This window comes from Trachinotus anak, unplaced genomic scaffold (assembly GCF_046630095.1).
Source record: "Trachinotus anak isolate AG129_WGS33_773 ecotype Australia unplaced genomic scaffold, CSIRO_AGI_Tana_v1 ptg000009l, whole genome shotgun sequence".
NCBI lineage: Eukaryota > Metazoa > Chordata > Actinopteri > Carangiformes > Carangidae > Trachinotus > Trachinotus anak.
Window position 1 is genome coordinate 5,596,402 of NW_027273860.1, and position 16,611 is coordinate 5,613,012.

At 38.9% G+C, this 16,611-nt stretch overlaps 1 long non-coding RNA gene across 1 annotated transcript; it reads right to left on the minus strand.

Moving 5' to 3' along the window:
- Positions 1–11,169: 11,169 nt before the first annotated feature.
- LOC139625698 (uncharacterized) lies at positions 11,170–14,491 on the minus strand. Its single transcript, XR_011691984.1, has 3 exons — positions 14,284–14,491; positions 13,745–13,843; positions 11,170–11,717 (listed from the first exon to the last, which is right to left on the minus strand). It is a non-coding gene; the product is annotated as an uncharacterized lncRNA (long non-coding RNA).
- Positions 14,492–16,611: the final 2,120 nt, after the last annotated feature.

A 16,611-nucleotide genomic window follows, 5' to 3' on the forward strand; every position in this document is an offset into this window, starting at 1 on the left:
GCCAAATGAGGCCACGCTGACCTTGCTTGCTGCTAGGGTAACATCTTCTGTGGCTGGTGGAGCTAGCAGATGAAGTTCACGGCTGTCGCTGGGCTTACAGGTCTCAGCTGGGCTCTCTATGTTCTTGATATCCATCCTTATTCCTGACCTACTTTTTCTGGCCAAGCAAACAAGCTGCATGAGCTAAAATTAAGCTAAAAATCTAGCAAGCAAACTAGCTTGATTGTTAAATGGTTTTGACATTTTCTTCATCACATTGTGTACAGTGTGCTGTGAGGTTAAAATTTCATGAATACATTTATAGACTGGATCAGATAACAAGCTTCAAATGTTTAATGGGGGAAAACTTCAGATGGGTGCACTTTAGCATCAATGTGAATTTGTGTTTGCGTCCAACTAATGAGTGTAATGTTCAATATTAACTTTTTTTGGTCTCTAATGGAAATATCTGTCTGTCCTAGTGGCTTTTATGCTGGTTTGGTAGCATGCCTTTTGGAGCTTTTTTTTTTTTTTGTGCTGATGAGCCAAAACTTAAAAGTTGTACCCAAAACAATGAACTAAAGAAGCTAAAATGCAACATAAAGCTGAGAACTGCAAAGTTGGATAACACTTCTCTTTGGGTTTATAACTATGAGCAACTGCTTTCTCAGTTCAAGTAGTAATTTGATCTTTCCTGGTGAAAATGAGCAAGAAACCCATTTTAGCATCAAGCAAAGTTCCAAAATTGACAGCAGAATCACAGGGAAGCTCAAGTAATATGACACATTTGCTCTGAAATCCATTCAGTTGATGCCTTTTGGGAAAAAACATTTATTTATAATACAGAGGAAAAGAGTTTTTTGAGTGAAACGATTGGTGAGGAGCGCATAGCAGATGCAGTGTTAAGGTGTCAGCCTTCGAGCAGGTGCTTTCCGCTGTGATCCAGATGACAGCACCACAGCACAGGCAGTGGGGTTGCACCAAAACACACCCTGGGGAGACAGATATCATGCTAGCACACACACACACACACACACACACACACACACACACGCGCATGTTGAATTCTGAATGTAATCTACATGAGCTAGTAGGGGGTTGGATGTGTGGGTGGTGGGTTGAGGGTGTATTCGTGTGTTTGTCATGCCAGAGAGTGCTGTTAGTCATTTTTGTCACTGCTAGTCATAAAAGAGTTCTTCTTTAAAAACTTATTCCTCTGATCCAGCTTCAAACTTAAAAAAAGAAAACATAAATAATGTAAGCTTGGCACAGTATGTCTCACTAAATGGAAAGGAGAGAACTGATGATGCTATATTTTATAATTAAAAGCAAGAGAATTGATCTTCATAAATTACTTTGTGTTCTTAAGAAAAGAAGAAAAAAAAATCCCAGACACTTTGGACTGAAGCTGATTAGTGAGTAGCTTAATTGAATGTAATCAAAAGTTACATTTGAGACAACCACCAGAGCTGGAAACGTCCACGAGATGGTGCTCTGGATGGGCTTATCAATATGCATGGTGACAAGCAGGGAAGTGGATCTGTGTGTGTGTGTGTGTGTGTGTGTGTGAGTGTGTGAGAGTTGAAGACACGGAGGGAAAGAGAAAGAGAGGAGTGTTGGGCTCTGAATGCCAATAAGAAGCTGAAGGCCCATTTGCAGTATGTCATTCCTGCTGCACAGCTGGGTTTTTTCACTCTGACAGGACTAGACGCAAAAGGTTACAGCACCTGCACTTCTTCCTGTGCCAGAAATAAGAATCGCAGTGTTTGTGCAAGAAGAGCAACGGATGCAGCGAGTGTGTGTGTGTGTGTGTGTGTGTGTGTATGTGTGTGTGTGTTGCCTCGCTCGTGTTTGCCTATGCAGATTTGCTTTTCACAGCCATTTCAGATCGCAGCAGTTGTCACCACCCAGACTTCACTGTTTCAAAGCCTTGACGGTGAAATACTCTTCTCTTAAACTTCTTCCTTCCTAAAATGATGGTGAACTATTCAAAGCAAAGCACCCCTGAATTTGAATAAAGCCACAAGAATTTAAAAAGGCATTCAGTTTAAATTATTAGTCGTGATAAAAACGTAAAAAAAATTATCTTGACACCACGCTAACGTCTCACTCTGCAGCACAAGCTGAAAAAAAAAAAAAAAAAAATCATATAATTCTGCCTGAAATGAAAATACATAAATGTATATTTACTCATAAAAGTATTTTTACTAAAACACATTCTGTTGTTGACTTCCCTTTTAAAAACCTTCCCAACTTTCCCTATAGTTGTCTGGATCTCCCTTTAATGCCTTTAAAGGCACTTTGCCAACATGTTAGGCAGCCAAGAATCCAATTATGTTTAAAGTTTGCTCTTCAGACCAGAATTCAAAACTTACTGGGTCTTCACGGTAGCCAGAAATTCTCCTCACGCTCTCATGCCTGCAGACTTATCTCATGTGAATCTGTATATTTTTGCTTCAATCTTGATGTTGAAGTCGGGGATTTTTTTGGCTGCTACTGTGCCCTCAGTGTGGTTTGCTGTTTGATCGAGAGTCTGTCCCTCCAAAAAGGTAAGATTAGACCCAACCCTGTGGTACTTTTCCCCCAGAAACACCAATATCAGCACTGACAGACATGATAAGCAGCTAGCAAAGAGCTAATATTGTCATTTTTTCTATTTATGTTCGATATGAAATCTTTCAGCAGGAAAGAGAAGAACAGATTTAGGTTTATTGATGAAGACAAGAATCTTTCCCAGATCCCGAGTCCAATCCCTCTGCCATCCTCGAATTCATATAAAAAATAGTTTACCTGACCAACAGTGTCTTTTATTGAATTGAATCTTGATTAAGAGGAATTAAATACATTAAGTGGTAGCTGTGGTGGTCTGGCAAGGAGAGATGTTTCACTCTTTATTCTTTGTTTTTTGTCTCCTTAAGTGGCAACAGACAGCTTTTCTACTCCCCCCCCCCCCGCCAAACCAAGGGGTATTAATATTAATTAAGACCGCATCGATATATAGCAGAGAATATAGCATGTTTCACCTCTGCTCAGTTTAGAAAGTCCACCAGCAGAAAACATGTCCTTTGCATTCTTTACATTATCAAACAGATGATGACTCATAGATGTTTGTTTCTGGCTGCCAGTGGTGGCGTTAGCAAAATGGCTACCGCTACCGCCTGGCCATTGTGCAAAACAAGAAACAGTAAAAATCCCAATTTGAACCAGAAACCCTGATCTCAGTGCTATGAGAAAGAGTAAAATGCCCAGTTGGATTAACAAGTAGGCAGGTTTCATTGCTTACGGATGTAGTAGAAATAAAGGCAGCTGAATGTTTGTTTGGAGCTCTACCAAGACAAATCCCAGTGGCCCAGTGGAGTGTAAAAAAAGAAAAAAAAAAAAAATTATATTATATTATATTATATTATATTATATTATATATATATATATATATATATATATATATATATATATATATATATATATATATATATATATATATATATATATATATATATATAAATAAAAAAAACACATGAAAATTTCACCGGCCGTCTAAGTCTCTTTACTACATCTCTCCAATCCCAGTGGATAAGTCCAAGGCTAAATTTCTGTCCAGTCCAACCGTAGCTCTCTCCACTGAGTGAATGCCTGCCCGAGGTTCACTCTTGTTTTACTTTGGTTTCTATCTTTCTCCAACTTAGCTGTATTTGCCTCCTTCAACAATGGGACTATTTTTCTTTAGCAAGTTTCGTCAACCTTTCTGCTACCTGGGAAAAGCTACCGATAGCTTCTGGGGAAAACAGAAGCAGTATCCTTTCAGGTATGGTGGCAGAGGGAATTGCATAATGAAAGTGAGGCTCATAGGAAACCAGTCTAAAGGCTGATGCTGTTATGATTTTATAGACATTACATTGTGGAATCAACACATCCTATATGATAAGTTAAAGCAAAAAAAACAAACAAAACAAACAAAAAAAAAAAACACACGAACAAAAAATCAATTTCAGAAATGCAAAGGGAGACTATCCTGCAAGTCTTTGCCTGGGATCCAAGCAAAGTCTTTACATCAAGGTCAGGGAAGAAAGAGAATTTTATACAGACCCAACTCCAATGTCTGGTAGGCTTTTGCCTGGGAAAAAAAAAAAAAAAAAAAAAAGAAGATCAAAATCAAACAAATTAAACAGAATTTGATATTTACTGCTTTCAGTTTGTTGATGTGAAAGTTGACTTGCTTTGCAGATGAAAATATATCTAGATGTCCATTTAAAACCTGGTTTACAGTAAATTTAGCCGAAAGGTGAATGTGTAGGTTGCATGAGAGTAGTTCTGACTGTTTGATGTATCAGTTCCAAATAAATCTGCTACATGTTTAATAGTCATTGCTGTTAAGACAGCTGATGCATGTAACCCAGATGTTTGACATTTGATGACAGCTCAGTTAATGTGGTTTTATTTTACCCACAGGAATGGAAACAGACGCGACGATTAAATCATGACGTACATGAAACATCCAGTGAAGCCTTTGCTCCACTGAAGAGACAAAAAAATGGCAACAGATGAAAAAAGTATTGTGTGTGTATATATATATATATATATATATATATATATATATATATATATATATATGAAACAAACACAAATATCATAGGCCAATCAATTTTTGGTTTCGTCTCCAGTGGAGGAAAGCAACACGAATGTTAACTTTTCTCTCTATCATGTCTTTTCTTCTACTAAAGTTAGCATGCTGACCAGCTACCCCAGGCCTGTCTCATCACTTTCTGATAGCAACTCACTACAGCCTCCAATCTGCCCTGAAGACATAGCACTGCTCAGAGGCTGTGTCAAGCTCTTGTCTTGTCAATGCGGTGGTGGCCATAGCTTAACCAATGCTGTTGCTGCATTTCTGGAGAGGTCAGTCTCTAGTGTGACAATGTCTGGGTTTGACTGCCTTGGATTATTTAACATATGGATTTAATCAATCTACTATGTTTTACAGTAATTGAAAGGCCTTAGAAACAACAGACAGCTGGACACCTGCATATCACTAAAATGAGGCTTAATGGGAATTACTTCCAACTTATGATGATCTAGTTTAGTTTTCAGAGCTTAAACAAATAAAACAAAATCAACAATTTGCTCTGAATATATAAAAATCCCTGGCCAAACTTGGGACTGACCATTATCAGCTTATAAATACCACCATTGCTTCTCAGCCAAGTTAAGACTCCATCAACTCCACACCACGAACTGTATCTGGATCACAACCAAATGCCAAAACAAACAAACTCAAGCCTCCGCAGCTCTATTTTCCATCTGCAACAAACCACCAGAGCGTCAAGCGACTGCAAGCTATTTGGCTCAGAGGGAATGAAATAGGCTTTACACTTGAGAGAACACACCACACAGTTGCCTTTTTTTAAAAATAGGATCCCGGGCACGTTGCGGGAATCGCCAGTGAGGTCCCACCTGCAGGTGCTGTAGGCCGGTTTGGGGCTGAGGGACAGGAGAGGGAGCAGAGAGGCGTACAGCTCAGAGATCTGGAGAAGAGCGCCTGCCTGCTCGTCAGCGGAGTGGGGAGGGGAAGAGAGAGATTTCTGGTACACCTGTCAGACGTGTGAACAAAGTACATCTGTTCATCCCCTCCTCCTTTGTCAGATGTCACTGTCTAAAAACAGGGCTTTTTAAAACCACAGCACACTTACTTCTGCCTGGCTCTGTCTCGCTGTCTCTTTGTTTTTCACACGCGTATGAGCACAAAAACAAATATACACATACAGAGAAAATGGAGCAAAATATGTTGAAATCAGCAAATACCACAATGCAAACATAGTCTGTAGAATACAATTACAATTCCTGCACTATAGAAGAAGGCCAGTGTTCCTCCTCTCTGGAGCTCTCCTGGTTTATATTTACTCAAAACACATTCACAGGAATGGAGATGTAGGGTTGTAGCCACCATATACACATAAGTATATGTTTTTTATTGAATTTTAATTTTCAAAAAAGTGAATATACAATAATTTTGTTATGTTTTTCGTATCTTTTCAACATATTTATTTGTTCGATTTCAAAGTCATTCCGTTTCTTTTCATGTATGTCATATTTATTCTCATTATGAAAAGCAATTGTACAAATGAAATAAAATGTTTCTCTGTCTCATTGCCTTCAAAACAATACAAGTTGTTGGATCATTTACATTTACAGGGTTAGTTATATTCAGTACCAAATCCTGAAGCCAAACCAAAATGACTGAAGCTGTTTGTATTTAGGTTGTTGGGGGAATTTTGTAACTCCTGATGTATAGTACAAACATAAAGCAAAATCTGAGAGCATGTAGTGGTTTAGTGAACATTTTTATCATCAGTCTTCTGATTACTTAACTACAAATTACCTGGATGTTTGTTTTTTTTTTTTTTACCAGTTTGAAATGGACAGGGTTCATCTGTGAAAAAGGTCATGTCACATAGTCTTTTTACCAATAAGAGAATAGATATGAACAAAAATGTATCAATGCTGCTAATCAAATCTGATCAAACCACAGCTACACAGTCCTGATGAAGATTAACTGACTTTTCATGTGTTAAACTCTTCATAAATAATAACTCAGATGTTTTTCCCCTCTCTAACTTTAACCTTGCTGCTTTTTGAGTTATTTATATTCAATTTAATGGTAGACATACCAAGAGAAATACTAAAACCAAGTTTTTAGGGGCTTTAAAGCAGGTTTTTTAGATAAATTTTTGTTGACACTTTAAATTATAAACATGGAAACATTTCAGCAGATTGTGTTTTTATAAGAAAAACAAGATCTTAAGACTAAATACATTTGAGACTGGCTTCATAAGACATAGTGACATGTTATCTTTTTGGTGTTTGGTTTGTTTTCTCACACAACTTTTATGATGCACCAAAGAAAGTTGTTTCATCATTTGAATTTCAAAGTTAGTCGGAGTGCTTTGGCACACATACGCACACCAGAAATGTTTTTTTTTTTTTTTTAAATTGCAAATCCCATCATCTCTGCCAGTTGCCTTGCATCACTGCTGTTTACTGTTTAGTCTGAGTTAAGTGTATTTAAGAAAGACTACGGTTGGTGCTGCTGCTGCACAAAACTTATGGTCAATGTGCTGAAATCCCAGATGAACTACAAAAACCTGCAGGCAAGAAACAAAGTCAGATGTTCCTTTCACTCCGAACAGATGCTGTGAAGGTTCCCTTGAGCACACTCAGGCTCAGTTGTTGGATCGTTTCACTGGCTGGCAGTAGATACCTATAGCACTATAGGCAATGTACAAATGTAAATAAGTACATGAGGGCGCTGAATAAGAGTATGCATGCTCAGCAAAACCTCCCTGAATGCATAAAAAAAAAAAAAAAAAAAAAACCACACACACAGCTCCTTACCTCTCACCACCCATTTCAAGCAAATTAAGTCTGACTTGAACTCACCACTGACTGACCTGTAGTACTTAGGTAGAAACTGAAAACTAACCTCTTCGCATTTGTATTTAAAAGTAGAAGTCAAGTGACAAACAAGCAGAATTTTAGGGATGATAGAGAAGTTGCACGGAGGACAAGGACAAGGGAAAATGTTATTCATACATTTCTGTAACACGGCAGGAGCATTTTCAGTGTTAGCAGAGGAGGGCAGTGAGGGAGCAGGGGCTGTGATTCAGGGGAGAAAGGGACGGACGTGAAGTGCTTCTTGATGAGAGGAAGTCTCAGCAGTAGGAAGAGGAGACTCTGCTGTCCCGACCGGGTTGAGCAGGTCAGTGGGCCATCAGGGAGGTGGAGGAGCTGAGAGAGAGAGAGAGAGAGAGAGAGAGAGAGAGAGAGAGAGAGAGAGAGAGAGAGAGAGAGAGAGAGAGAGAGAGACACACAGACAGACAATGTGGAGCCCTGGCTGCACTGTAAGGCATGGCAGGTTTATGTTGCACTATTCAGCCACAAGGCAACTCAAAAGTGCTGTACAGCGGCATGGAAATACATTCAAAATAAGACATTGCCTGGAGGTGGTGGAGGAGCTCCCTCAGTAACCAGGCATAGCAGCACTGGGCTTGTAAATGTCAAAACTTAGTTATAGTTAATATTATCTCGCATATTTACCTGAATATCCTGAAACAACGTGCAAATATTCAGAACAAATATGGAATATTTTCAGGTGCAACAATGGATGATATGGATGAAAAAGATCTATAAAAATAACAACGTGTCAGGAGGGTTGAGCTAGAAATCAAATAACATAAAGATTGATTGATTTTATGTAGCAGCATCTCTGCAGTAAAAGTGGCATCCAGAAATCTCACTACCCAAGATGCCACTGTGATGCTTAAGTATGCACCAAATGAACACTAGATGCCACCAAAACTCACGTGGGAGTGGCTATGAACTTCATTCTTGAAAGAAAATATATTTTTCTATTAATAAATATCAGGCTAGTATCTTTCTGCTGATTGTATTAGCTGTTGTGTTAGGTTGTTTCTGGGAAATGATCCACTGGCACACAGGATTTTTTTTATTTTTATGCTATCAGAAGCAGCAACAATTGTTTTGTATGGAATAGAAATATTCAACTACAAAAACTCAGCTCTCATCAACAGAAAAACTGAGGGATAGTTGCACAATATAGCACACAGCATTTGATTGGCAGGCGATCCCTGGAAAAAGGGCTGCTTGGCTGTGTTGCAAACAGGATGTCACCAAAATACATTTTTAAAAATCTCCTCTCTTGAAGTGTTTATAACTGAAATGATTTTTAGCGCATATGTTGCTATCAGTGTCTCGCAGCACTGCCAGATAAAGACAGGCACTTGTACACTGAGTGGAAAATCCTTGTTGGATGATGGTTGCCTCGACCGAGTCAGATTTAAAATCATGTGTTTCTGACTGGCGTTTAGGCCTCTTCAGACAACCGCAGATAAGAGATAGAAGTTTTCAACCTGCAAACAAGCAGAGAGAAGATGGTGACAGCAGGGCTCACCTCACCCCCAGGGAGGTGGAGAGCCCAGAGGTGTTGCAAAGAAATGGATTTCAGCAGCACGGCCGTGCAATGAGAAAAGGAAAATGGAAGAAAGCGAAGGTGCACACTGGTAAACATCAAGGACAAAATGGGAAAGTGCAGCTGAGAGTCTCGAGGGGAAGGAGCAGATGAGAATAAGAGGAAGTTTCAGATCAATACTCACTGTCAACAGGAGGAAAGAGAGGAGGGGAGATACACCAGTAAAGACTAGAAAAACACATTTAAAGCAACTGTACAATATAATGATTAAGGCAAACCCTTGATTGTTTTTGGCATCTTGCAGCAAGCTGCACAAAACACCAAAGCTAAAATGGTTAACATGTTAGCAAAGAGTGGCTTATTTACACATAAGCATTCTCCTTTTAGCTCTGTTTAGCTCTCCAGTAATTACTGAGGGAAATAATTGGTTCTTTAGCTGCTAAAAGCCCCGTTGTGTCCATCACCTCTCATTAACCGTTTGGTGCTGGTCAGGTGCTTTTTCAGTGAAAACAGCCGCCTGCTGCATCGGAGAGAGAAGCTGAACCACAGAGAGCATCAGGGAGCCCATTCAACAAGCTCCAAATATAAGGTGAAGGTCTTGTTGGCAGGAGAATGTTTATCATTTATCAACACATTTGTAAGTAAGATGGGGGGGTGGGGGGGGGCTGAAACCAGGAGTTTCTGGTTCAGAGGAGGCTGTTCTAAAAATGAGCCACAGGATCCAGCAGGAAAACAGCTTTATGCACGCAGCCTACATTTTCCTGAGGAGATGGCTAATGAGCCAAACAACATACACCTGTGTCAGCCGGAGAGTGACAGCAACGTGGAAAATTCCCAAGAAGTATAACTTGTAGCTCTTGCACTTTTATGCCGACTTGCAGCATTAGGAGCTAGTGTGTTACATGTGTGCACAATGTTTGAAGACAGGGAAAACATTCAAGTTAAAAAAAGGGGAAAATAAAGAAGGCTCAGTGTCTGCCATGTCTTATTAAGCACAGCTGCTCACGCTGACATGCACTGGATAAAAAAATGACAGGGAAAAAGAGAAAAGTTAGATATTGCAAAACCTAAAACAAGTATTAAGAATGTAAATACAAGTACACATCTGAACACACCTAGAGCTGAAAATCTCAAAGTTTGAATTAAGTCGGAGTGAAAGAAGGTGATGGAAAGAGGTGCCAAACAGGTGTCGTGAACAACAGGGAAGAACAAAGAAGAAAAAAACAAATGTGTGCTTTGCTGAGGCAAATACACTAGTGATTAAAAGGGCATTTAATTACTGGAAAACTAAACATATTATTATTTAGATACATTTTGAACACTGTAGCTTGGCAAGATTTAAGATTTCTTAAGGTCACACTGGAAAATGAAATGCAAGGAGCAGCCTGTAGGTATCGATCAGCACTCCAGTTAAAATGTAAGGATCAAGAGGACATCTAATACTGCATCTACTGATTCCACAGCACCAATGATTCATTATTTAACTGTGTAAATTCTTCAGTGAATGTGCAACAGTAGGAGAAATAACACCCACTGATATTACACTACATGGCTCCAGCGCTGTCTCTCTGCTTCCCAGCGGTCCATCTGTGGTCTTCAGAGCCACGGCAGACAGTGGCTGCTGCCCATACAGTAGCTACATGACTCATCATGTAGCTACTGCATGGCTCTGTATTTCCACAGCTCTGTTCTCAGAAGGCAATCTAAGTAATGAACTGTGCGAAAACCCATCTGTGTTCTATTTTCAATTTGCCACATCTTTGCAATGCTATTAATGACCTCGCAGACACACATTTGTATGCAATGTGAGGTGCAGCGTAGCGTCTTTTCACAGCACACAACATATTGATTTGCAGAATCACAAGGCTAGATTTGTGATGAAGTTGAATGTGGTGTAATATCTTCATGAAGAGAACATTTAGAAGCCATTTTCAACACAATGACACATTTGGAAAAACATTTGCTATCGTTAGTCCTGAAAACCAAAATGTATTCTAAATAGCTACATTCATTAACGGAGAAAAAAGTGCCTCAAGTACTGAAGTCAGTATCATCAAAATATGGAGGAGCCAGTGTGTAAAAGTGTTAGATCATTTATTAACATTTACTCACATGAAAAATGACTGTTTTACTATTGAAGTTGATTAATATAAAAAAAAAACCCATTTGGTTAATAATATTTTCACATTTGAGAAAATCATTAAGTAAAACTTTATTTATAATAATAATAATAATGATAGTACATTTTATTTATAAGCACCTTTCAAGGCATCCAAGGATGCTTTACAAATCCAATAAGACATTCAGTAGATAAAACAAGATAAAAACAACAGCAGCAACAATGAAATATTCTCAGAATATAGATATATAGATAGATAATAGAATTAAATATATATATATATATATAAATGTAAGAACTTTCAAAAGTGAGGTTACAAAGTGCTTCACTGTCACTGTCACACATACACAAACAAGATAAAACTATTTATAAGATACAACAAACCAAAGCAAAAAACTGCTGCTAAGAAATTGGAGCAAATTATGGCAAGGAAGCATCAATAAAATGCCTTTGAGCATAAAGAGGTTTTGACAAGAAATTTAAAACACTCAGACTTAGCTGCTCTCATCTCCGGAGTGAGAGAGATTGTTCCATAATAAAGGAGCCAGGACAGATTATGCTTGGTCACCACATGTCTTGAACTTTGAGTGGGACACGACCAGGGGCCCATGTTCTGAAGACCTCAGAGGCCTAGTGGACCTGTAAGGGATCAGGAAACGTGCAGGGAATTTTGGACTGATTGTAGATATAGTAAGGCATCTTGGCTTGAAGAGGTGGGTTACAAGACATGAAATGATGAAACAGTGGATGATTTGCTGGAGCTGTTTGACAGTGGTAACTGATATAAGAAATTTCTAAAAGTTTGGGAATCAGAAATGACTCAGAGGTTTCTGGAAGCTAAAACTGAGTTTGAAGCCAAGGAACCCAAGTTGAAAACTGTCAAAGAGCTGACTTGATGCAAAGACCAGTACTTCAATTTTGTTATGATTTAACTGCAGGAAATCATGAGACATCCAGACACTAATCCGATTAAGACAATCTAAAATGGACAGAATTGAAATTACGCCAGGTTTCACAAATACATAATGGACATCGTCAGCGTACCAGTGATAAGAGACCCAGCCAAACTGACAAATAATATGCCCTGGAGGGAGCCTGTACATAGAGAATAAAAGAAGACCCAGAATAGATCCTTGAAGGACTCCACTGTGCCAGATATCCAAAGCACTTCATCAGACAACCGACAATTGATCTGTGATATCAAGTGCTTAAATCAGGAACAACCAAAACACAGTTTCCACTTTGATCTGATAGTAACAAGGTTGATCATGCTCTCTCAGTGCCATGCCTTTGACAGAAACCAGAAATTTGACTGGAATTTAAGTCTTTCTACAGGAATAATACATTTTGTCTTAAGAAGCAGCAACAGTGGTTTATTTTGGACCTGGGTGGGTTTTGGGTAGTTCTGGGCAGTTTGGTATACAATAGTGAACTAAGAAACAGCACCACTTACCGAAACTCAATTCTCAATGGTAAATCCAAGGAAAAAGACCTAAGAGACCTGGGCACACTGGGACTGGGAGTGCGAAAAGCAAACACAAAAAAACCCCCAACTGCATAGCAATAAAAATTTTATTATAACACAAATAATGGCTTTGGGTTTGTTTATAGCCTATCAAACTGAGAGTGTTGCGACCGCTGAAAATGACCCAGTCTACTGCTTGACATCGATTTGTTTATGTCCAGCTGGATCAAGTGAGGCAATACTGTTAAACTTTGTCTTTAATGAGGGCAGAAAATCAATTCTTCATGCAACATGGCAAAAAAAATCATAACATAATCAAGATTTTGTTTATTCCACACAGGGCAACAGAGCTGTGGTGAAATTTACTTAGGACATTTGCTGGAAAGAAAATGCTTAATTAAAATACATCTAAAATGCTACTCAGTGCAGCCTAAATTGGTGGGTTTGAATGTAACCATGTAAAAGTTAAAGTTGGAAGCATTAACAGCCTAGAAATATAATTGGCAAAAACTTTGAAAGCAGCACCGTAAACACAGCACTGACAAATTATAAAAGCTGTCGTGGTGAACATGTTGTCTATTTAGACATCCAGAAGAATCAAAGCAACATCATATTCATTTGGAGTCATGTTTCTGGCCACCTGATGATAGTAAACAACTACTGCTGCATGAAAAGGGTTAATAAGGGCATTGGCAATGCTGTATGGGCCATAAATCCAAAACAATGAGCTGAAAGATGCTAAAATGCTCTGTAGATCTGAGGGAGGCTGCAGTTACTGTTGGTTCCTCACTACGAGGAGCTTTAAAGTCGTCGTCGAATTCATTCAGAAATAAGCATTCTCAGCTTCACTTTGTAAAAATATGTGTCCTGTTTTTCAAATAGATAATATCTCATTTTAGAACCAAATTCATCGATTGATTTTCCTCAAAGTGTTTTGCAAACATGCCACCACAGTTTTGGGGTTTGAAAACAAACCTAATTATCCACAGTGACACCGCAAAGTGAGTGCAGGTGTGTTTTGAAATTGGAAAAGCGCAATGTGAATATTTGTCTTGCAGAACTGAGTAATTACAACTACAGAGGTTTAATCTCACTTCATATAAAACATCCTTTTTGCCATCAAAACAAAAGCAGCCACTTCATACGTAGAACTGATCACATGCATATTCCTTAATTAAATAAAGTCATTGAATCAGATCACCATGCTGTAGGCCATCTCTTGGATCCCACCTTCCTCGCTGGATTCTTTGGAGCTCACTCCATCACCTCCCCATAAAGTCCTCCGCCTTACCCTGAGCAGCTGTTTGGGGAAAATGAAATTATGCATGGAGATAAAATTTAAATTCAGCAGCCACCTTCGGTGTAACTCATGATTTATTGATACTTTGGAGCAGACATTAATATTGTCGTTAAGATTAAGCCTCATCTGACTCAATTTAAAATCGGCTCCCATTCTGATATCTCCATTATCTTTCCATCAGTTTGCGGGGAGGTTAATCTTGTGTTGGGGCCGCACTGGTTGTCGGTCATTGGGGTTTGTACAGTAGGGCTTCCCTTGTTATGCCTAACCTTTCGAAAGGTTGCACCGTTTCATTTGACATTTCAGAAACAGCCCATTTTCTTTAACAGGCACACCATCACTGAATGACATAACTTCTTTGCTTGACCTGCTGCGAAACCTGGAGCAAGAGAAACATTTAGTAGGTTAGGAGAGTTCTTCAAAGCAATATCCCCGCTCACCTTTGTTGTGGTAGCTGGTAATTGAATATATTCGACATATTAATGTCTCGGTTTTGAGTTCCAGTCTGCTCATTCATCCTTTCATTCATACAGTTGTTTGTGCACACGTTTTAATTCTGCTGTCATTTCAGACCCTGCTACTACCACCTGTCTGCCTTTCCCATCAGTACAATCACCTCACCTGCTCCTCCTTCCCACTCACCTGCTCACCTGTTCCCCATTCGCTCATTAGCTCCCTAGTTTATATATATCAGTGTGTTTCCACTCGCTCACTGCTAGATTGGCCTTGTGATATGTGCTTTCCAGCCTGTTTGAGCCTTATTGTGTTCGTGACCTTCTGTGGTTTTTTTTTATTTCTGTTGTGGTCTTAGGTCCCTTTTCTGAGAATTGTGACGGTTAATCTGAAGGTGACAAAACAAAATCTTAAATAACATGTTTGGTTTTTTTTTTCCCCTCAATACTCCATTAACACCTTTCCGTCTCACCCAGCAAAGTGACTTCTGCCCAGTTTGCACCATTTCCCGATAACAACTTTTTACACGCACTTTCAAATTGCAGTTGTTTGAGCTGTTTTTGCTTCTACTTATGAAAAAAAATGAAGAGAAACCCTTTGCTTCACAAAAATACACATTCTATTATAATAGCTCAGGGGAAAACATGAATCATGGACAACAACCACATTACACCCTTAAAAACTTCAGAAAAATGGCACAATAGCCAGATTTTAAAGCCGCGCCATAAAATATTTTTATATTAACAATGGAAAGAAAAAAATACTATGTGAAACACACGTAGGTGTTGTTTCCAACATCAATAGGCAAAAAAGCAATGTTAAATCCGCTGTGTTGTAGCTAGCTGGTGAACACAGTGGAGCATTTAGCAGCTGAAACCCATCTTTCCCTCTAGAGCTGGTATTAAATTAGCTAAATATATTATTTGGTTGATGATTAATTGAGGTAATACCAACTATTTCATGTTGCTGGGTAGTTCCCATTTTATTATGATCATATTTAAAATCCAAAGCACCGTAACAGTAGCTGTCAAAAACATGTTGTAAAGTAAAAGTACAGTATGTCCCTCTGAATGTACTGTAACTTGTAGAAATATGCATATGAAATGGAATAAGTTAAGATAGAAGTACCTCAATTTAACTTATAGTGCTTGAGCTAATGTACTTGGTTGCAATCCACCTCTGGCTGTGGGACTTATTCCTGGTGCTTTCCTCACAGGACTATTTGAATCAAATTAACCAGTCAGAAAAAAAAAAATCACATCACACTTCAATGGTGAGATTAAATTGATGAGATGAAATTGGTTTGACGTTATTATCCAATATCAAATAAACACATGAGCTAATTCTATTTCATGCTTCTGTATCTGGGAAATGAATAAAATACCAATCAAATATCTGGATGAGATTAGATTTCTGCTCATTACCCTTAATCAGGATTCTTTTTTTTGGAACTTTGAGAGTGAATACTGGAGGTGTGCTGCTAAGACTCTAGCTTCTCCTTTTTTAAATTACGAGAACCAGGCCACTTTATTAAAAAAAAAAAAACCTGTGTAAAAATAATTTTTGGAAGATCTGTTCTTGCAATCAAATGACAAAACTTGTCCAGTAGTTGGATTTGAACAGTTAAAATAAAGAAAGCTGTGAGTTTAGAGGGATTTTTCGAAAATCAATCGACTCCGATTCAAACCAGTGAAAGCCACGAGGCACAGCTCAAAACCCTTTCAGAGAAAAACGCAATCAAAGTGACTGTTGTTCTCTCACTGGGCCACAGTGGGGGATTTTCCTTTTTCCTTTTCTTCTGCTTCCTTATACAATACCACATCCAAAGTCCTGGCACTGCTTTAGCCACTGCTTCATCATTCCACTCTGCCAGTATTGATTGCATCAAGTCCCTCCAAATGGATGAATAGAATAACCTTCCTAGCTGTATCCATTTCCTTTTTCAACTGATGACAGAAACACTGAGGGTACGGGTAACGCTGAGCCAAAGAAACGAGGCAAAAAGGATCAGGTCTATGTGGATTCCTCCTCTACTGATCATGTGCATCGACTGCTGGGCTGACAGCAACCTCCAGACAATCATCCTCATCCCCTCTCCCATCAACCTTGGTTTAGGCCGGCTGACCACAGCTTGCACAGAATCAATCAGCATTGAGATATGGGCAGCCGTCACGGCGGTGACCGATTTTGGCATGCAAGGCTCTCCCTTAATAGACAAAGAGACAGAGATCAATAGCCAATTTGGCCTTGGAATGAGGCTAGAATGGATCAAGGAAAATTCATTTTATTGTCCTCTTCTTAGAGTGGAGAAGGCG